The sequence below is a fragment of the Pseudorca crassidens genome, chromosome 19 (genome assembly GCF_039906515.1).
Source record: "Pseudorca crassidens isolate mPseCra1 chromosome 19, mPseCra1.hap1, whole genome shotgun sequence".
NCBI classification, from domain to species: Eukaryota; Metazoa; Chordata; class Mammalia; order Artiodactyla; family Delphinidae; genus Pseudorca; species Pseudorca crassidens.
The window spans coordinates 20689482-20712286 of record NC_090314.1 but is presented as its reverse complement, the minus strand read 5'-3'; the positions used below and the strand labels follow the sequence as shown (position 1 = coordinate 20712286).

The 22805-nt window shown below is 38.9% G+C and overlaps 1 protein-coding gene across 17 annotated transcripts in view; it reads right to left on the bottom strand.

The window, feature by feature from the left end:
• Positions 1-1163: 1163 nt before the first annotated feature.
• Positions 1164-22805, bottom strand: part of ZNF207 (zinc finger protein 207) — a 57697-nt gene continuing 36055 nt past the window's right edge. For 12 of the 17 annotated variants that reach the window (XR_010937538.1, XR_010937548.1, XR_010937539.1 and 9 more), the window contains one exon: positions 1164-20956. The gene's annotated coding sequence lies outside the window, so the exon portion shown is untranslated. The remainder of the gene's footprint in view (positions 20957-22805) is intronic. The other 5 variants (XR_010937545.1, XR_010937543.1, XR_010937540.1 and 2 more) reach the window with 5 other exon arrangements.

The following is a 22805-nucleotide window of genomic DNA, read 5'->3' as shown; positions in this document are numbered from 1 at the left end:
AAGACCCAATGCAGCCAAAAATAAATAAAATAAATTTTTTAAAAAAGGAGAAATGCGACATGAAAAAATTTGTCTCTTGGTTGCAATCTTGTGGACCTAAAAATACTTTCTTTACGCAAGAGTTGCAACATGCTGTGACTTGCCATTCTCTATGCCAATAAGAAATACAAAGATAAAATATTTACAATCCATCCAGCTAAAGAAAGAGCCTTGATCAAGGAGAGTAAAAGGTCTCAAGTTAAATTTGACATGCTCTGTTTTCTATCATAAGTTACAGCCCTTCTTGCTGTGCTTTGTGACACAACTGTAACATAATATCAAATTGTTTTATGTCAAACCTTTTCTTTAACATGTGAAATAAAATCTCCTCACTCCAATGTTTGGGTTAACTCCAAAGCTCATAAAACATGTTTCAAAGAATTGCATAAAATCAAAATATCAAATGTAAGAAATATTGGTCCATAACATATGCCTGTTATTATTCAGTTAAATTATAAATTGTCTCAATTCTTTTATGTATGCATTTTCCCTCCAATGTATAAATAATGTGTAAAACTTCTGGGCAGAGAGAGCAGTTCAGTTTTCTGGCCTCCCTGTGCTATCAAGCTTGAGTTTAAAGATACATCATGAAGTCTTCTAAAAAAAAGAACATAGCATGAAGCTCTGTTTTTCCCACATGCTCCACAGCATTCTCGTGTCAGATGTTGCTTAAGAAAAGTCACATGCCAATCTGATTCTTATTCTTTTCTCAGAAATCTGCTTTTCCTCTCTGATAATTTTAAGAGTGTCTTTTATTTTTTGATGTTCTAAAATGTCATTAGTACATGACTCTGTACAGGCTTTTTCTTACTTATTCTGTCCAGCAATTATCTCCAAATCTATAAATCACAAATAAAATTCAGGTTGTTTTTCTTTAAATAAAAACAGTAAAACTACTGTAAAATTTATATAAAGGAGAAAAGTCCATGAATAGCTGAGCTAACCTTAAAAAAGAAGAGAAAATGGGGAAAAGGAGGCTTGCTCTACCAGATATTAAGACATATTGCAGGGCCATAATAGGTGGGTATCAGTGCAATAGACAAAAGGAACAAGGTAGAAACCTCTAAGAAGGACCCATTTATAATGGGAATTTGATATACAATAAAGGAGGCATCACAAATCAATGGGGAAAGATGAGATCATTTATTAGGTGGAGTTGGAAAAACTTGCCCACTACATGGAGAAGAATAAAACTGCATTGCTACCTAACATCATCTATAAGGGTGAACTCCAGATGAGTTAAGGAAATAAATGTGAAAGTAAAACCATAAATCCAACTGAATAAAATGTAGGATGAACTTTGTGACCTAGAGACAGGGAAGAACTTTAAATGTCAAAAGCACAAACCAATACAGAAGAACAATCAAGAATTTGATTATATCAGAATTATTTCTATCCATGAAAGATACCACATAAACAAAGTTAATAGGTGACAGAATAGAAGAAGGCATTTGCAAAGTCTAAAACATATAGGGGATTAACATCTAAAGTATACAAGGACTCAAGGTCCACCTTTCTGTTCAGCCATTCTCAGCATTGCTTTTGTCCCCATGTGGTTGCAAGATGACCACTACAGCTCCAGATAGTGTATCCTCACACAACTGCATCCAAACACAGGAAGCAGTCGTTCCTTGTGCGTCTCTTGGTATTGTGGAGAAATACTCATAGAAGTCGCCTAGCAGAACTCCTGTCTGGTCCCACTGGTCAGGACTGGATCACACATCAATGCCCCAGTTGCAAGGGTGACTGGAAAAACAATTGGTGGGCATGTTCAGCAACTATGGTGGGAGACAGCCTGGCCAGCAGGGGAGAAGGGTTGGAGAACAGCAGTTAGAAGATTAACAAAAAACGTTGCCATATCTGCCCTCCATTTTCTCCACTTTCTCCTGTCACTCCTATTAGATAGATGTGAACACTCGATCTACCCCCCCCAATGGCTTTCATTCTCCACCTACTTTCTTTTCCTACTGCGTTCTGAGAGAATTTCTCCATCCAGTTTTCCAGAACAGTATTCACTCTTCTGTGTATCCACTCTGCCATTCAACCCACCTATTGTTTTATTTCAAAAAGTATGTTTTTCATTGTTAAGATCTCCAATTTACTTCATTTTTGTAATGCCTGTTCATGCTCTGTGGATGCAATATACTTGCATCTCTCTGATGATATTATTCTAAAGGTCTGTTCCAATTCTATTAGCTTTGTTTCCTCAAGTGAAATTCTTCTCTTTTTTTAATTCGATTTCGAGGTGCTACTCAAGTACACAGGGATTATTTACCCAAGATCCAGTTTTTCTACTGAGATCAGTTTTATGATATGTGAATTATATCTCAATAATGCCTTTTTTTGTTGTTTTTTGTGGGTTTTTTTAAAGAAGGAACTGATTGCTTACACTTCTGCCTCTGAGAGGAGTACTCAGACTTTTCCTTGGGCCTCTGAAATTACACTCTGTACTAGCGAGGATTGTTTGGAAACCCATCCTGTGCAAGCACTGGAGCATTACTAGCCTTACAACCATTTATAAAGGGCTTTGTGGCATCTACAACTTGCTCCATTTGTTTTTCCTCCACTGGGCAGAAGTAAAATGATTAAAAATAAGGATCACAAGTCAGAACAGGACTCAAAGTGCTAGTGTTACTGTAGCTAGAGGCTAGCAGTGAAGTGACATCATGCTCTGCCTATCGATCTTAGGAGCTCCTTGGCAGAAGGGAGCTTATCAAGTATCTGATAGTGAAACTTTCACATATATTACTTCACTTCATCCTTAAAGCCGCCTTTAGTAGCAGGCACTACAGATCTGTGTTTTACAGATGAGGAAACTGAGGCTAGTTTAGAGAAGTTAAGGAACTTGCCCAGAACCCACAATAAGAAAGTTGTGGAGTCACTGTAAAGCACCAGGGAATTATACGAAGATCAAGGAGAGTGAGAAGACATAAACTTACCTCACCTGAGACAACTCCAACAAACAAAGCCACTCAGATGTCACCATTCAATGGCTGTGTTCTTGGCAGGCATTTTGATACATAGGCATTTGGTAGCTTTTCTCTGGAAGTCTCCACTTCTCCTCGATTCTTTTTTTCAGAGACAATTTTTCATGACCTTTTTATTACCTGGATCATCTCACGAGTATTTCACTGTCCCTCTCTGAAGAATATTCTAAGCCAAATAAATGTCCTACCTTTACCTGATGGTCTGGTGCAAGCTAGTAAATTCGAGGACCTCTTCCCTGACTTTGCTTCTCAGGATCTGATGAACATTTCTTCAAGATATGGCAACACAGAACCACCAGCATACCATCAGACCTGTGAAGTCTAGTCAGGGTTTCGTGTATCTCAGAGAGGGTCTTTCAAACTCATGTTTATTCTTAGGCATCACAGGGAGTCTGTTGTCTTTTATCGATTAGAGGTCGCTGCTTCAGTCGGTTTTAGCCATCTTTAGTAACTCAAACCGCCGTCGCCCCTCCCCCGCCCCGCCTCTACCACCACACACACTGATGCACAGAGCTGCAAGGTTTCATCCTGCACAATGCTTCTCTGACCAGCCTATAGTTTACCATTGTTTTGCCACAGTAACAAGACCTATATAACAGAAGCCTGGTCTCAGATAACATTAGGACTTGCCTCCAGTTCTTCTGACTTCTAGCCCAGGTTCCCTTTGCATTACTCCATGCTGCATCTTATGTAGATGATTCTGACATATTATGTGCAAAATCTGGACAGAGCTGTATGGTTACTAGACAAATAAGCCATCTGCATTAAGTCGGTAAATCACAAGCTACATTTTTAGAATGTTTCTCTTCTCATTTGGCTAATTCAATAATACAGATATCTGTCCAAATTTTAAACAAGAATTTTGTCCTGTCAGAATTAATTTTCCTAGTAGAAATTGTTTCTGGTACAAGGTGGTAGCATTTCCGTTATGTAATGTATAAAGTAAATGTATTCAATATGTATAATCTGAGTGACTAGTAACAGCTTTTCCTGATATCTCACAGTTTCTCTTTGTTCATCAATTTAATCAGTGAGATTAAAAGACAGACATCTTACATATGACTCCTCATACACCTGGGTTTTCGATTCCATCTAGTATCTATAAATTTCCCTTTTCAAACCACCTCCTTAGGATCCTTATCAGAGAGCAAGGAACAGAAATTCTATGCCATTAGATCAGCAGAAGGTAAAAAGTACTCTCTACATATTATTCCATTTAATCCTCCCAATCCTTTGGAAATAGACATTATATAACAACAACAAAAAAGCACATTGCTATAAAAGATCAGAGGTAGTATTCAAATCCAGGTATTTCCAACCTAAGAACTCATGTTCTTCCTTCTATACCATGAGTTAAGAAGCAGACACATTCATGTAATAATATGACACAACTGTAACATAATTTCTCATAAGAGAAATATAAAAATGTTCCCCCAAACTCATGGTTCCTTTTATTTAGTATAAAGAGAAAAGATTCTTGTTAGCTAGCAGAAAAACTGGAGAAGACTTTGGGAGAAAATAGCAATTAAGAGAGGCCTTTAAGGATGGATAAAATGTCAACAGGTCCTGAAAATATAGGCATCAAGTAAATTCACCATGCAGATTCACAGGGACTGTCTCTCATAATCTTATCACTCTGAAAATTCCTCAGGACTCTGAATCCCTGCTCATCTTCAGAGTTCTCTCCATTCCATCTGCAAATGCTCCCTGAGCCCCACCCCAAACCAAACTTTCCTTTATAAATTTTCTTTCAAGACTCTTAGGGTTATCATCGTTTAAAAATAGCCTATTAGCTCTGAGGCATAAGGCTTTTTAACAGCACTCTGAATTCTACTCATCCCATGCATTCTGATTCATTTGCATCTACCTAATAGTGTCTTATCTTGGTTTGTACTTCACAAGATTTCTTTCAGAGCCCTTATAAATATGGCCTGGTCTCTATTCCTCCTCAATAGCAATTCCTAGTCTAAAAGCTAAAAGCAGTAGGCCTAAGGATGTGTTTATTTAAGTGTAATATGAACTGGATAAAGAGATCTAACAACAAAGCTAAAAAACAGAATGCATTTCCTTTGATGATCAAATTTTAACAACACACAATTTCAATAACTGGTACAGTAATATTTTCATGAAAATTTCTTTGTATTAACAACAATGGAAAACTAATGTTAGAAGGGAACTCTAACTCTTTACTGAGTTTACATACCTTTGAGGTACAAATAAAATGCGCCAAATATTGCTCCAGCTGTTTGTATCACTGATAGTAGAATAACTGTACTTACTATATGCTAAGCACTGTGGTAAGATTTTATTTAATTTCCATTACCCTATAAAGTAACACTAGTGCTTTTTTTTACAAACGAAATTGAGATTCAGAGAAGTTAAGTCACTTGCCCAGAGTTACAATGCTAGTCAGAGTCAGGATTTGAACCCAAACACTGTTGATTTGAGCCCAAATCACTCTGATGACAAAACTTCTGTTCTTTCAGTTACAGAATGCCACCTTCATCCCCAAATCCTGCACAAAAGAGGTGGTCAAATTACAGAACCAACATGAGATTTTCCCAAAATTATCAATTATCTCACGATGTCCCCATATGTGGGATGATGGTTAGTCACTAATCAAATCTGCATCTGAATTCCACAAAAGCAACCAGAGATACTAGGCAATGTTAACACATGCCCTCTACCAGATATTGCAAATCTATCATCCAAAGGCCAGTCCTGGTGGAAAATCTTGACTTGGCTTTGGTAAGGAGACTAGCAGAGCCAGAGGATCTCCCTGAAGGCTAGCATTCTCTGATTGGATGGTAGCACTGCTCAAAATAATTCCATTATTTCCTTGGGTAGAGGTCTTACGTCAGAATAAATTATCAGAATAAAGGGATCCCATTCCAAAAGAAAACCAACTCCTAACAAAGCTTTTGTTATGGCGCTCACAGGGTCACTTCCATATGAAGTAAGGAACTCTACACAACACATAAAAGAATCTGCAGGGACTTCCCTGGTGATCCAGTGGTTGGGAATCCGCCTTCAAATGCAGGGGACATGGGTTTGATCCCTGGTCCGGGAACTAGGATCCCACATGCTGCTGGTCAACTAGGCCTGCGCTCCACAACTACAGAGCCCACACGCTCTGGAGCTCACATACCACAACTAGAGAGAGGCCCGCGTGCTGCAACTAAGATCCAACACAGCCATAAATTAAAAAAATAGATAGTTAAAATAATTTAAAAGAAAAGAATCTGCAATAGATTTGTATATTTTTCCTTGGTATCAGATCTGTATCGGTGTAATTAATATGTATATATGCTCCTGAAGGAGCACAAGTGTATTTAATATGAATGGACTATTTATTCATCACTGATGCCTAACTAAAAAAAGCGCAAATTTTTCTGAGTATATAAGAGACATACCCTAGGGGCTTCCCTGGTGGTGCAGTGGTTGAGAATCTGCCTGCCAATGCAGGGGACACAGGTTCGATCCCTGGTCTGGGAAGATCCCACATGCCGTGGAGCAACTAGGCCCGTGAGCCACAACTACTGAGTCTGTGCTCCTCAACAAGAGAGGCCGCGACAGTGAAAGGCCCGCGCACCGCGATGAAGAGTGGCCCCTGCTCGCCGCAACTAGAGAAAGCCCTCGCACGGAAACGAAGACCCAACACAACCAAAAATAAATAAATAAATTTATTTTTTTAAAAAAAGAGACATACCCTAGAGGAATGGTTTCTCTCTTTCTCAAAATTTAAAAATACCTTTCTACTTAATTATGTTATTGATATGCTGATCACTTCAACATCCCTGCGGAGCTAATAATGATAATAATCACAGATTTTCTGTTCTTCATTTCAGGGGCTTCTGTTTTTGCTGAAGTTTGACTCTTTTCATCTACTTCAAGCAATAGATTTGCCATGTTTTATTTCTCTCCATCTTTTTCAGATCTAAAAATAACAACACAAGGGCTTCCCTGGTGGTGCAGTGGTTGGGAATCCGCCTGCCAAGGCAGGGGACATGGGTTCAAGCCCTGGTCCAGGAAGATCCCACATGCCGCAGAGCAACTAAGCCCATGTGCCACAACTACTGAGCCTGCACTCTAGAGCCAGCGAGCCACAGCTACTGAAGCCCGCGCACCTAGAGCCCGTGCTCCACAACAAGAGAAGCCACTGCAATGAGAAGCCCGCACACCACAACAACGAGTAGCCCCCGCTCACCACAACAAAGAGTAGCCCCTGCTTGATGCAACTAGAGAAAGCCCACGCGCAGCAACGAAGACCCTATGCAGCCAAAAATAAATAAATTTTTAAAAATAAAATAAAAATAACAACACAAAGCTACAAAGCATTAATTATCTAAAATATTTCTAATAAACAAAATTGCATTTTGGATGCAAGGGGCCAAATTATGCACATAGATTAATCACTCTTTCCACAAACACAATATCAAGGAGGGTGGCCTAGGTTCAATGTTCTAATATATCACTCAGATTTTTTGGAGGAAAAAAATTATAACTGTGGAAAATACAATTTTCAAAAGTATATCAAATCAGTTATATAAATTATGAAATATAATTCCAAAATGGTGTAAAAAAAACACCAATTCTTCCTTGAAACAAAAAATGTAATATATCAAATCAACACATTGTACACCTTACCTTACACAATGTTACATATCGATTATTTTTCTCTCAATAAAGTTGGAAAAAAAAAGAAAAAATATATAACAGAGTATGAGTGCCATCACTATCTATCATTAACACCTCCCAACAATCTGTCTCTCCCCTAATCACTGTTTTCATATAAACATTTCTGACTGTATATTCCAATGTTGTCTGTTGATGTTACCTGTGGTCAGAGTTCTTGTCTTACCTTTGGTTCCCCAAGATCTAGTACAAAACCTAGCACAAAACCTACTCTATAAATGATCACTGAACTGAAATAAACATCCTTTATGTATCTTTGAGGCACAAGTGAAATAGTATATGCAAAAGTACTTTGGAAATGACATTGGATTTGTCAATGATTTCTTGGATATGAAAAAACAGACAAACTGGACTTCATAAAAATTCTTTTACTTTTGTGCATCAAAAGATACTATCAAAAGAGTAAAAAGGCAACCCACAGAATGGGAAAAAATATTTGCAAATGATATATCTGAGAAGGGATTAATATTCAGGCTATATACAGAATTCCTAAAACTCAACAGCAACAACGACAACAAAAAACCAACCTGATTCAAAAATGGACGAAGGACTTGAATAGACATTTCTCCAAAGAAGATCTACAAGTAGTCAAGAAGCACATGATAAGACACTAAACATCACTAATCATTGGGGAAGTGCAAATCAAAACTACTATGAGGCCTTCCCTGGTGGCACAGTGGTTGAGAGTCCACCTGCCGATGCAGGGGACACGGGTTCGTGCCCTGGTCCGGGAAGATCCCACATGCTGCGGAGCGGCTGGGCCCCTGAGCCATGGCCGCTGAGCCTGCGCGTCCGGAGCCTGGGCTCCGCAACGGGAGAGGACACAACAGTGAGAGGCCCGCGTACTGCAAAAAAAAAAAAACCTCCTATAACACTTCATACCCATTAGGATGGCCACTATCAAAAAAACCCCAGAAACAACAAATATGAACTGTTGTTGGGAATGTAAGCTGGTACAGCTGCTGTAGAAACAGTATGGTGGTCCATCAAAAAATTAGAAATAGGGACTTCCCTGGTGGCACAGTGGTTAAGATCCACCTGCTAATGCAGGGGACACAGGTTCGAGCACTGGTCTGGGAAGAGCCCACATGCCACGGAGCAACTAAGCCCGTGTGCCACAACTACTCAGCCTGCGCTCTAGAACCCGTGAGCCACAACTACTGAGCCTGCGTGCCTAGAGCCCATGCTCCGCAACAAAGCCTGCGCACTGCAAAGAAGAGTAGCCCCCACTCACCACAACTAGAGAAGGCCCGAGAGCAGCAACAAAGACCCAACTCAGCCGAAAATAAATAAATTAAAAAAAATAAAGTTGTCTTAATGTTCCAGGTTTTTTACTTTTTCACACAATTTTTTTTTAATTTAAAAAATATTTTATTTATTTATCTGCATCAGGTCTTAGTTGCAGCATGTGGAATCTTTAGTTGTGGCATGCAAACTCTTAGTTGTGGCATGTTGAATCTAGTTCCCTGACCAGGGACCGAACCCAGGGCCCCTGCATTGTGAGTGTGGAGTCTTAGCCACAGGACCACCAGAGAAGTCCCCCATATGAATCTTAGATTATTGTCAAGTTCCAGGGAAAATCATTAGGCATACTGTTTAATTTATAGATTTGGAGAGAACTGATATTTTTCTGATATTACATCTTTCCATCTATGAATCTATCTCCATGACGTCAGGACTTTTTTGCTCCCTAATACTATCTTGCAAAATTTTCCATTGCATCTTTCATTACATTAATTTGAGAAGCTTATGTTTTAAGTCACTATTATAAATTGGATCATTTTTCTATTATATATACTAATTGTTACTTGTAAGAATGCTAATCTTTATATAACAGTTACCTCTCTGAACTTTCTAATAGTTTGTAGATTCTCTTGAACATTTAGTGTAGACTTCCTTTACAATTAGGACAGCTTTTTTTTTACTTTTCAATTTTATATCCCTTAGTACTTTTTCTTGTCCTTGCACAAAATTGAATAGGTGAGAGCAGCAACTTCTTGTCTCGGTTCTGTCTTTTTTTTTTTTGGCTCTGTCTTTGATGTAACTATTCCTAAAGTTTCACCATCAAGTATGCCATTAACTCTAAATTTTTTATTATTAGCAAATTAAAGACATTTTTTTCTATTTATTGTTTGCTAAGTTCTTATCATGAATGAATAATTTTATCAAATTCTTCTGCATATGAGCTTATCATATGATTTTTCTCTTTTACCCTGTTGGTAGATTTTCTGATGTTGAACTAGTCATTCATTCATTCAACAAATATTTATTGAGTGACTGTGATGTGCCAGGCACCGTTTTAGACTCTGGGAAAAGCAGGGAACTGACCAGCAAAAACCCCTGCCCTCATGAAGCTTAAATTCTATTTGGGAAGACAGATAATAAACAATAAAATAAAATACAGCACAACTCATAAGTGCTCTGGAGAAAAACAAAGCAGAGCAGGAGGGTAAGGAGTGCTAGCTAGAAAATGAAATTTAACTAGGATAGTCAGGGAAGGGCTCACTGGAGTGACATTTGAGGGAAGATCAAAGAAAGTCCATGGTAGGCTGAAGGAACCACAGGTGCAAAGCCCTCAAGGCAGAACTTTTAATTTTGCCACTGAAGAATTTTGAGAAGAGTGATATATATGACTTATATTTTAAAACAATTTTTAAATTCTTGCATTTCTAAAATACATCCTCTTTGCTCATTATGCATTATTTTAGTACACTGCTAAATTTGTGAGAATGTTGTTTTTCTTTTCTCTCTACTCCTGAGATTGGTTTCTAATGTTCTTTCTTGAACACCCTTGCTCATCCTTATATTAAGGTTGTAATCTTGCAAAAAGCATCATAGAATGAGTTGGTTGTTACTAGTGTTTTCTTCCCATTACATGTACTAACTGTAATGCATGTACAAGAATGCTTTTGTTTTTTGTAAGCTGATTTTTTTTCTTTAATCTGCTATACTAATTTCTGATTGAGCTGCACCATAATTTTCCACCACGACCAGGGAGTCTGTCAATTTCTCCTTGCAGTTGTCGGCGAATACACTGGAAGGTACATAGTTTTTTACTTTAGTATCTTCTTAGATTTCTTTTACCACTAGGTACTGTCCCTTCTTATCCTAATTAATGGTTTTTGCCTTAAAGGTCATTTTGCCTAATAATAATATGCTGCACAAGCTTCCTTTTAGTATTTACCTGAATTGTTTTCTCCTTTTCAACACTTTTCAAAAATTAGGTTTTAGTTGTGTCTCTTTTAAGCAACATATAAATGAATTTTTAAAAATCTAATATGGCAAACTAATTTTTTACAGAGGAGTTGATTCACACTTTTGACTACTGATGTAGCTGGATTTATTTCCCTACTTTATATAGTTTTCAATATATTTGTTATCCTTCTGATTCTTTTCTCCTGCCTTCTATTGAATTGATAGATTTCTATATTCCCTTTTATAGCTCTGCTTGTTTGGAAATTATAGATGCCTTCTTTTTCTTTCAGTAATTATTATTATTTTTTTTAGTAATTACTCTTATTTTGTTTTCTTTTTTCCTTTTTAGGCTGTGGCATGCAAACTCTTAGTTGTGGCATGTTGAATCTAGTGCCCTGACCAAGTATCGAACCTGCGTCCCCTGCATTAGGAGCACAGTCTTAACCACTGGACTGCCAGGGAAGTCCCTATTCTTACTTTTAGAGGGCACACTTAACTTTATCTTTATTCTAAATATTCTTCAGCTATGTTTGCCTTCCTCCTGAACATAAAGAGGTTCTTAGTGAAGAGGTCCTCTCTCATTAGAGCAGCTGTTCTTCGAATGTGTTTCCCGAGACCCATTCAAGAATCTGCAAGGTTAAAGCTATTTTATAATATTACTAAGATGTTGCTTTTCCCCCACTCTGTTGACATTTGCACTGATGATATGAAAGCAATCATGGGTAAAACAGCTGGCACCTTACATGAATCAGGGCAGTGGTACCAAACTGTCCCAGCTGTCATTGTATTCTTCATTGTCATGCACTCACAGAAAAAAAAGCCAATTACGCTTAAGAGTGCCCTTGGTGAGGCAGTAAAAATTACTGATTTTATTCAATTTTGACCCACAAATATGTCTTTTTTAAAATCTGGGTGATGATATAGGAAACATGCATAAAGCACTTTTGCTGCACACAGTACAGTGGTTGTCTCTTGGAGAAGCACTCGTGTGATTGAGTTTAACAAGCCACTTTTTTTTCACAGAACATCATTTTTATTTGAAGAACGACTGACAGACAAACCATGGTTCTGCAGACGTGGGTATGTGACAGACATTTCCTTGAAAATGAAGTGCTCTTGTCACTTCAAGGAAAAGAAAAAAATTTAAGCTGTCAAGAAAAAAGGCTATTAATATATTCCCTTCTCCAACTACATGTCTGTGTGAGGCTGAATTTTCTACAGGTATTTCAATTCAGAAATAAGAATTTATGAATAATGTGATTCATCTATAATAATATATACATGAAAATGAATACCTGATTCATATATAAGAACCCAGTTGTCTTCTAAGCCACACATTAAAGACACTGGCAAAAATGTACAAACAATGCCATTCATTAAATTTCTATCTTGGGAAATATTTTTCATAAAAATGTTAACATGTAGTAGGTTTATTATTTGCAAATGAAATAGCATTTTTTAAATATTAGTTTTAATTTCTAATATGGCAAATATCAGTTGATATAACCCATGTAACAAAAGCTCTTTGGGCCTACAATAATTTTTAAGAGTATAAAGGGATACTAAGACCAACACATTCAGGAACTGTTGGTTTATTTCAGCTTTTTTATCACAAAAAAAGTGTCTACTTTGCAGTCAATAACTGATTTAAATGTACTGACTTGTCAAATCATTTTCTATTTTTTTAGCCACCACCTCTCCTATTGCAGAAACTGCCTTTGCTTCTTTTTTTTTTTTTTGCAGTACGCGGGCCTCTCACTGTTGCGGCCTCTCCCGTTACGGAGCACAGGCTCCAGACGCACAGGTTCAGCGGCCACGGCTCACGGGCCCAGTCGCTCCGCAGCATGTGGGATCTTCCCGGACCGGGGCACGAACCCGTGTTCCCTGCATCGGCAGGCGGACTCTCAACCACTGCGCCACCAGGGAAGCCCTGCCTTTGCTTCTTTACTCCCACATCTTCTCTGGATTCACTTTTCTCCTTGCAGAAATGTATCCTTTAATAATTTTTTAAAATAAATTTATTTTTGGCTGTGTTGAGTCTTCGTTGCTGCGTGCGGGCTTTCTCTAGTTGCAGCGAGCGGGGACTACTCTTCGTTGCAGTGTGCAGGCTTCTCATTGTGGTGGCTTCTCTTGCTGCAGAGCACGGGCTCTAGGTGCACAGGCTTCAGTAGTTGTGGCACACAGGCTCGGTAGTTGTGGCGCACGGATTTAGTTGCTCCGTGGCACGTGGGATCTTCCTGGAGCAGGGCTCAAACCTGTGTCCCCTGCACTGGCAGGTGGATTCTTAACCATCGCACCACCAGGGAAGCCCTCTTTTAATAATTCTTAAGTGAGGTTCTGTACTAAACTCATGTCTAAAAATGTTTCTAACTTACAGTCATTCTTGAATGTTATTTTAGCTGTGGATAAAGTTCTAGGTCAATATATACGCCCTCAGTATTTGAGACATTGTTTCCTGGCCTCTATTGTTGCTGATGAGAAGTCAGCTGCCATCGTAATTGGTGGCCCTTTGTATATGGTGTCTTTTTTTTTTTTTTTTTTTTGCTGTGTTGCGTCTTCGTTGCTGTGCACGGGATTTCTCTAGTTGAGCCGAGCGGGGGCTACTCTTCGTTGTGGTGCGCGGGCTTCTCACTGACGTGGCTTCTCTTGTTGCGGAGCACGGGCTCTAGGCACGCAGGCTTCAGTAGTTCTGGCCTGTGGGATCCAGAGTGCAGGCTCAGTAGTTGTGGCGCACGGGCTTAGTTGCTCCCCAGCATATGAGATCTACCCAGAGCAGGGCTCGAACTCATGTCCCCTGAATTGGCAGGTGGATTCTTAACCACTGCGCCACCAGGGAAGTCCAAGAACTAGGTCTTAAATAGTGTTTTGAGCCTACTTTGATACCCTTAAATCACAGATCTAGCTACCGAGTCAACCGAGACAAGGCTACTTGTCTGTCTTTGGTTTTAAAAGACCCAAAAGCCATGTTTTTCTCATTTACTCTCATTGGGCCCAGTTTTTTATAAAGCAGCAGTCCCAGGCCGAAAGTCAACAGTTTTCCCAGCCTGCTTTCACAAACTGACACCCATCCCAGGCCCTGGCTTTGATCACTATTCCTAGCTCTTTTGCCTCGGTCATGGAGCTCTCAAAAAGATTTTTACGAACAGAGGTCATGGTCTTGGCCACCCTGGTTCTAGACCCAGAGCCCGAGTTCCCACTCACCATGAGGGCTTTCTCTTCTATTTTTAGTCACATAAATATATCTGCTTTTATCTTAACCATTTTACCTGTTATTGTTAAGTGTGTGAGGCAGGGGAATTGTGTAGAAGCATGAACTCACTTTAATATCTCAATCAGAGGTAATAACTTACTTATACATTTTAAAAAATGATAATGTACTTTGTAAGCCAAAAAAAAGCTTTAACAATTTTAACATTTACTCTCTTTACTGTAACAGAGGCAAATAAAAAGTGGAGTTATGGATGCAAAGAGGAGAAAGAGCCAAATGCTTATCACGGGAACTGGAAAAAGCTTCACATTTCAACCAGTTGTTTGCCCACATCCTAAAATGGTCTATGGATTCACTGGAACCATAAAGGAAGAAGTGAAACAAATACTTAATCATATCTAATGAACTTGTTAGAAAAGAGTGATACAATACTTGGTAGAAATGTCTCATCAGAGATGAAATAGAAGCTATTCCCCTGCAGTAGCGCAGTGGAGCCAGTCCTTTGTGGGGCAGGAGGTGCACAAATATCAATTTAGTTTGCTTCATCTATGTGTCTCTGGTCTGCTCTGTCCTTTGTTATACATGGAAACTGGGGCAGTTTAGCAACTCATTAAGAAACACACAAGAAGATGGGCAGCAGATCGGGAAGCATCATGGGCTGGGGCTCACAGCAGTGGTGAGAGCAAAGCAGTCCCCAGTGAACTAGGTGTCAGGTAGGTCAAGAAAGAGGGTCAAGTTCTGAAAACTGCAATACGGCAGAGAAGGTGGAAATAAGACAATGCTCTGATACTAAAACACACTAAAGTCAGAATGAGTTCAACAAATGAGGGCAGGGAGGAAGTCAGTCCCAAGCCTGAGGTTTAGCTGGGTTTGTGGTTGAGACTGAGTGGCTCCAGCAGTGGAGATAAAAGACCCAGGTTAGACAAGGAGCCATACGTGTTAAGTCCATACATTCAGAGCATGAGACCTATCACCAACATGGATGAAGATCCATGAAATTAAACTTTAGATATTTTAATGCTGTGCTCTAGTTCTACTTTTTAGTATTATAAGTGGACATTAATTCACAAACAGCAAACTATAGGAACCTGCCTAACTCAAGAAAGAAGCAATTTGCATACAGAAAGAGATATGAATATAAATTCAAGGTATTATTAAAGACAAGTTCATTCCCTTTTCTCCTAGCTGTCAATAGTAAAACTTTAAAACAATGTACCCCAGACTCAACAGTACTATTAACTTTTTCTAAAAACTGCAAAAAAAAATCTACTTCAGATCCAAATTTCTTGGTCAAGTAAAACTAAGAGATTGATCACTAAATTACAAAAACAAATCCATATGTAATAAGCTCAACTTTTAAATAAAGGTTTCTTCCCACCAGTGCCAGAAAATAAAATTTTCATGAGTTGGCCTCACAAAGGTTGTATCTAGACCAGAAATGCCCAATTAAAACAGACATAATCGAAGGTGCTGAGTTCTGAGTGGTTAAGCACTATGGACAAGGTACTAGCTAGTCAGAATGGCTACTGGTAAGGTGAGTTTGAATTATTGCCTGGAAGGGTAATAGCAGTGTCATATTAAACATTTACCCAGGGCTTCTTTTAAGTATTTAGGGAGGTGACATACCTTAAATATTAATGTTACTGTTTATTCATCAAATATTTATGGAATCCATACTATGGACCCAAACCCTGTATTAAGCACTAGATCTGGTTCTCAAGGAGCTTACCATGAGTTACATTGTTAATGAAAGCATATTATTAACACAAAAATTAAAATAAATTATGTGCTGTGTGCCAGATATTGTACTAGGTGTTTTATATTAGTATTTCACTTAATTCCATTTTAAATGTGAGAAAACTCAGGCTTAGAGGTTGAGTAACTTGCCCAAGTTCCCAGAGCTAGGATCTGGTGCTGTAATTAGAACTCCAATCTGTTCCAGAGCCCCAAATCCTATCCATTATGCATATTGCCTCTGGTAAGGGAGATAAGACATAAAGAGCATAATTATCATATAAGGTCAAAAGTGAAAAAGGAAAAAAGAACTGTAGATAATTAAGGACATTCAAGAAGACAAATTTCTTCCAAGTGGGTAAACAAGGAATGGCTTTGTGAAGCAAGTGATATTTACACAAATTTTTGTCAGATGGATAGGATCTGGTTGTACAGAGAAAGGATATGAAGGACAAGGTGTAAAACGTATGGGTGGTGGAAGGCATGTTGCACCAGGAATCGGAAGATCAGGTTCAAGCTTTACTCCTCCTTAACTGTGCACACGAAGTAAGCCACTTACCTCTCTAGGCTTCAGGTTATTCTTATGTAAAATGTCCAGTATTGTTCATTAAAAAAAAACAAAACAAACATAAGCTATATGCAAGAAGATAGTCACAGTAGAGTCATTTATAAAAGTAAAATCTAGGAAACAACTTACCAACAATCAAGAAACGGGTAAATAACTCAAATTATTATGCAGCCTTTCTGACAATAATTATGGATACTGTAGCAACATAGAAAAGTGTAACAAACAGCAAATAATAAAAACTATTCAATACTGCACTATTACAAACATACATATGACCAAAACTAAAGCATAGTATACAGAAATAAAATTTGAAAAATAAAAATACACATGCCAAATCTGTTCCCCAGACCTCTTAAAGTAAAAAAACTCTAGGGGGCTTCCCTAGTGGCGCAGTGGTTGAGAGTCCGCCTGCCGATGCAGGGGACACAGGTTCGTGCCCCGGACCGGGAAGATCCCACATGCCGCGGAGCGGCTGGGCCCATGAGCCATGGCCGCTGAGCCTGCGCATCCGAAGCCTGTGCTCTGCAGCGGGAGAGGCCACAACAGTGAGAGGCCCGCGTACCGCAAAAAAAAAACCTCTAGGGATTCTCCAAGTGACTCTGATGTATACCCAGGACTGTGAGGCACTGATAGGATATCTAATGTTTCTTTCAACTTGAACATTCTAATTCTTTAAGTGCATTTCGTATACCATGGCAAAGTAGACAAGTGCTAAGAACAGATTATAGAAATGTACAGGGAATAAAAATTAGTTTGGGGTAACTGCACCACAGGATCTGTCAAAGAGAGCATGAAGGAACATGAAGGCCTTGATAGGCTAAGGAGGGGTTTGAACATCATGCTGTTGGCCATAGAAGGTTATCTATAGCTTCTGAGCTAAGTAAAATAGTGAGAGCAGCACCAGAGCTCTCTGGAGTCTGGAGTCTTAGCAGCCTTGGGGTTTCTGCCGCCTTTGGCTGGCATCATTGGGTTTAAAGGGCCCTCACTGGTCTCCAAAAATGTCCGTAATTTTCTTATGAAGACAATCTAAGATAGCTCTTAGGGAGAGCAGGGATGTCAGTTACCTGGCATATTAGGTAGTACTATATTCTCCCTCACCTGAGGCAGACTTCACTAACCAATCACAGTACTCTTTCCCAATAAGCCTAGTTGGCTTCAAAATAATTCTCAATACTTCTCATAGCCCTCCAGGAAGCCAGGAGACCCTTCTAATGGCAGAGATTTTTCCATCTCTCTACTCTTGAGCCTTAGAAGCAGAACCTACTCCTTCAATCTGGCTAAGAAGTGCTCCAAGGATTGGACAGGAACTCTAACGGTTCTAACTTCCTTTTGTGTGTGTAACTACATCACAGGTTCATCTCATACCAAGGGAAAAAAAAAAAACGGCAAACAGGAACGTAATTCCTAGTTAAGGTAGTGAACTTTAAGGATTGAAAATAAATCATATAAAAGTACAGACAAAAGTAAATTTATGTATAAAGGAGGGGTGTGGGGGGAAAGCTGGCTTTGGTCTCCTTCTTAGCTACATCACATGCCAGTTGGTACAAAACTTACAGAATATTGATGGGAATTCTTTATCCAGACTGTTGATCACATTTGAAGGCAACAGAAAAATGTTCTCAAATATGCAAAGAGTCAAGAAATACACCAGCTATGTACACTTCTTCTCAAAAATGTATCTGAAGATATCATCCAGCCAACCAACTAATGAAAAAAGAGAACACGCTTTTGATTTGGAATTTGTGACATGAAAGGACTAACAGTTAATATTTGAACCTTTAAAGCTAAATAAGTAGGAGAATGAGAAGAAATATTAAGTATGATCATTTCCTCACATTTAACACAGTGAACAAATAAATTTTATTCTTGATGAATCAAGAAATATATATGAATATTATTGAAAGACACAAAAAAGTAAAAAACAGAAAGCGACAAGGATTTACTGTACAGCACAGGGAATTATATTAGGTATGTTGTACTAATCTATAATGGAATATAATCACAGAAAAAAATAACTGAATCACTACGCTGTACTCCTGAAATTAACACAATATTGTAAATCAACTTTACTTCAATTTAAAAAAAGAGAGTCTATCATTTAATTTACCAGAAGATGGGAAGATATACCAAAAATACATAGAGAAATGTGTGGAGGAATATGCAACAAAATATATTAACATGTTATCTCCAGATGGCTACATCGAGGGTAAATTCCGCTCTCTTATTCTTTAAATTTCACCAGAGTTCCCCACCTCACGGCCTTAGGACTTGTTGCTCCCGCCACCTGAAATACTCTTAACCTATACTCTTAACCTATCTTCACATGGCTAAGTCTGTCTCTGCAGGGCTGTCCCTCTCTCATTACTTAGATACAGCTCACATATGATTTATTTCCTCAGAAAGGCATTCCTTGATCATCCAATCTAGAGCAGTCCCATCCCCACAAATCACTAGTATTTTACTGTCTTATTGTGTTCATGGCACTTTATCAGTATCTTAAATTAAAAATTATCTTATTTTTTCTTTGAATACTGTTAATCTTCCACACTAGAAATGGGAGCTCCATGAAGGGAGGGGCTTGTCCCTTCTGTTTCAATGCTGTATCTCCCCTTAGGACCTTGAAGCATACTTTGGCACATAATATTTGTTGAAAAATGTATATCCATAAGTCAATTTTGTAATCAGAACAAAAAAATAAAGTTATTTACTTTTGAGATATGAAAGAAATAAAAGCAGAGAGAATTAAGTTAGTTAAAAAAGTGGGGCTTCCCTGGTGGCGCAGTGGTTGAGAGTCCGCCTGCCGATGCAGGGGACACGGGTTCGTGCCCCGGTCCGGGAAGATCCAACATGCCGCGGAGCGGCTGGGCCCGTGAGCCATGGCCGCTGAGCCTGCGCATCTGGAGCCTATGCTCCGCAACGGGAGAGGCCACAACAGTGAGAGGCCCGCGTACTGCACAAAAAAAAAAAAAAAAAAAAGTGAAAGATAAGACTATACTAGGATATCATTTTATGCAAACTTAATTGGCAAAAAAAAATGTAGAAGTATGAGAACCTTAAATGTTGGAAAGGATATGGCTCAGTGGGAACTCATATGTCACTGGTGGAGTATAAATCAATTCACTACTTTGGTAAACAATGTGACATTCTCTTATAGGGCTCATCATTTGCATATCCTATTACCCAGCAATTCCATTGCTGGAGAAACCTCTTCATATGTATGCACCAAGAGACACACGTTATAATGTTCACCGCAACACTGTAAAGGCAAAACAACTGGACTCCTAAACAGCCATCAAAATAAAATGAATAAATTCTGGTACATCAGACAAAACTGGAAATGAATGTACTGCAGCTACCCAAAACAACATGGATGAATCTTAGTATGATTTAGCATAATCCCCATGATTCCAATTTTATAAAGGTTAGAAACAGAATTAAATACATTTTTATATATAAGTAGATGTACAAATTAAAACAAAAGCAAAAACATGATAAACATGTTCCATATATCCTTTTGTGTCAGCTACTTAAAAAAAGTTAAATACGGAGACTTCCCTGGTGGCGCAGTGGTTAAGAAATCTACTGGCCAATGCAGGGGACACGGGTTCAATCCCTGGTCCAGAAAGATTCCACATGCCAGGGAGCAACTAAGCCCGTATGCCATAACTACTGAGCCTGCACTCTAGAGCCTGCGAGCCGCAACTACTGAACCTGCACACCTAGAGCCCGCAGTCCGCAGCAAAAGAAGCCCGCGCACCGCAACAAAGAGTAGCCCCCACTCGCCACAACTAGAGAAAGCCCGCGTGCAGCAACAAAGACCCAACGCAGCCAAAAAATTAATTTAAAAAATTAGAAGTTAAATAAGAAAAAAATTGGACCTCACTTTGGAGTTGACCATATCTATCATTCAAATATGAATACTACACTTTTAGGAATTTTGGTTACAAACAACGAATTTTTAAAAAAATATATTAGTTCTAAAAAGAAAAACTTTAAAAAATTACAGGAGGCCTCTGACTTAAAGCTAACCATATTTTACAACTGTACTTCCTATATATAGCAGAGTAGGTCTTCAATAAATATATATTTGCTCAATGAATGATAGGTGATACATAATTGAAGGACTATTAATAAAAACAGCTAACTTTTATCGAGCTAGGAACAGTTTTAAACACTTCACATAAAGTGTTCCATTTAATTTTCATAATAATCTTATGAGGCAAGTCATGTATATTATCCCCACTCATGGAAGTACTAGAAAGTTCTATGAGAATATAGAGAAGAGAGTACTTGTCTCAGCCCCAGAGGGTCGAAGATTATTAAAATGTCCTAGTTAGGAGCAAACTAGAGCAATTAAACTTATTTCAATACAATTTGAGTTTCTGAAGTTACATGCTTCACTTTCTTTTCTTTCACATTTTGATGTAGTCTGTCAGCAATAAAATTAAGGCAAATGTATTGTTAGGCTCATGTAAATTTTAAAAATTGTAACTGGTACCCTTTACAAATCCTGAATTCAAAAGTACAGCACTGGGCTTCCCTGGTGGCGCAGTGGTTGAGAGTCCGCCTGCCGATGCGGGGGACACGGGTTCGTGCCCCGGTCCGGGAGGATCCCACATGCCGCGGAGCGGCTGGACCCGTGGGCCATGGCCGCTGGGTCTGCGCGTCCGGAGCCTGTGCTCCACAACGGGAGGGGCCACAGCAGTGAGAGGTCCGCGTACCGCAAAAAAAAAAAAAAAAAAAGTACAGCACTATTTACGTTGGAGAGAAGAAAGGAAATTACTAGATATCATTTGGTTGTATATAGTTTAGTGAAAGAATTGAAGGCGTGTGAGGTATAATAAACTGGTTCATTTTCAGGAACTTAGGAAATTCTTGATAAAATGTGAATGCACAAAATTTTAAGGAAAACTTCTAGAATGAAATGGGGCTTTGTGATGACTAAATATTTTAGAAATGTGCATTACAAATTTCCAGTTTAAAGATGAAAAATGTCATATCACCATGGGAACCCTCTCTCCTTCACTTCTAAAAAGAATTTCAAGTAAACAAGACCAAAAAGTGAGAAACATATGTTTAAAAGTCCACAATAGGGCTTCCCTGGTGGCGCAGTGGTTGAGAGTCTGCCTGCCGATGCAGGGGACATGGGTTCGTGCCCTGGTCCAGGAAGATCCCACATGCTGCGGAGCGGCTGGGCCCGTGAGCCATGGCCGCTGAGCCTGCGCGTCCAGAGCCTGTGCTCCGCAACGGGAGAGGCCGCAACAGTGAGAGGCCTGTGTAGCGCCAAAAAAAAAAAAAAAAAAAAAAAAAGTCCGCAATAAAATCAGTCATATTATTTAAGACATGCTAGCCTAAAGTATCACATTTAAAAAAATAAGCACTTGCTACTAATTTGGGTGGGTTACAGGTTCTAATTTGCCCCATCCTACATCTGCTTCAAACAGCTGCTTCAAGCAGTTCATCTCTGCATCTCTATAAAATGAGGTTAGACTAGATCTTTAAGGTGCCTTCTAATTCTAACATCCTGTGGTTCTATAAAGACAGTACTTTTAAGCAGGATAATTTAAAAAATTCCAATCTTCAAACCAGATACAGTAGTTCTGATCCCAAATGTAAAACTTTTAACTGCCAGGCTTAAATTAAAATACAAGCTAAATGTGTCTCCCTTTCCTGGTGGGAAGCTGAGAAAAACCAACTCAGGTGTCTTGGGTTTCCCAGGACTAGGGTTTTCCCACCACTAGAGTATTTAAGAGAGAAAATACCAAGGTTGTGTCAGAGAAGCAATCGAAAGAGGTCATATGAAGAGGGCCAGGGAGAACAAGAAAAGAATAGAGGCAATATGGATAAATATCCAAGTAAACTCCCTAACGAAGACTTCATTTTGTAGATATCAAATCTCCTAATATTTGTATCCCTTTTACCTAATTCCTACCCACTTTCTCTAAGTTTTTTTAGGTGAAAACAAAACACCTCAAATTTAGTTTTTAACTATGCAAAGGGGCTCATAAATATTTTTGAATGAAAATCGGAATTCTGTCTCTATCCCTGGAGATCTTAAAAATCTTTTTTCCAGTAATACAAGAGGCCTTAAGGTACTTGGTCAAGAATACATTGGTCTAGAACTTGTACTAATTTTTATCTAAAAGCATAATTACTTTGATGAAATTTATATAAGATGATACACATGGGACTTCCCTGGTGGCGCAGTGGTTAAGAATCCACCTGCCAATGCAGGGGACACGGGTTCGAGCACTGCTCCGGGAAGATCCCACATGCCGCGGAGCAACTAAGCCCGTGTGCCACAATTACTGAGCCTGTGCTCTAGAGCCCGCAAGCCACAACTACCAAGCTCACGTGCCACAACTACTGAAGCCCGCGC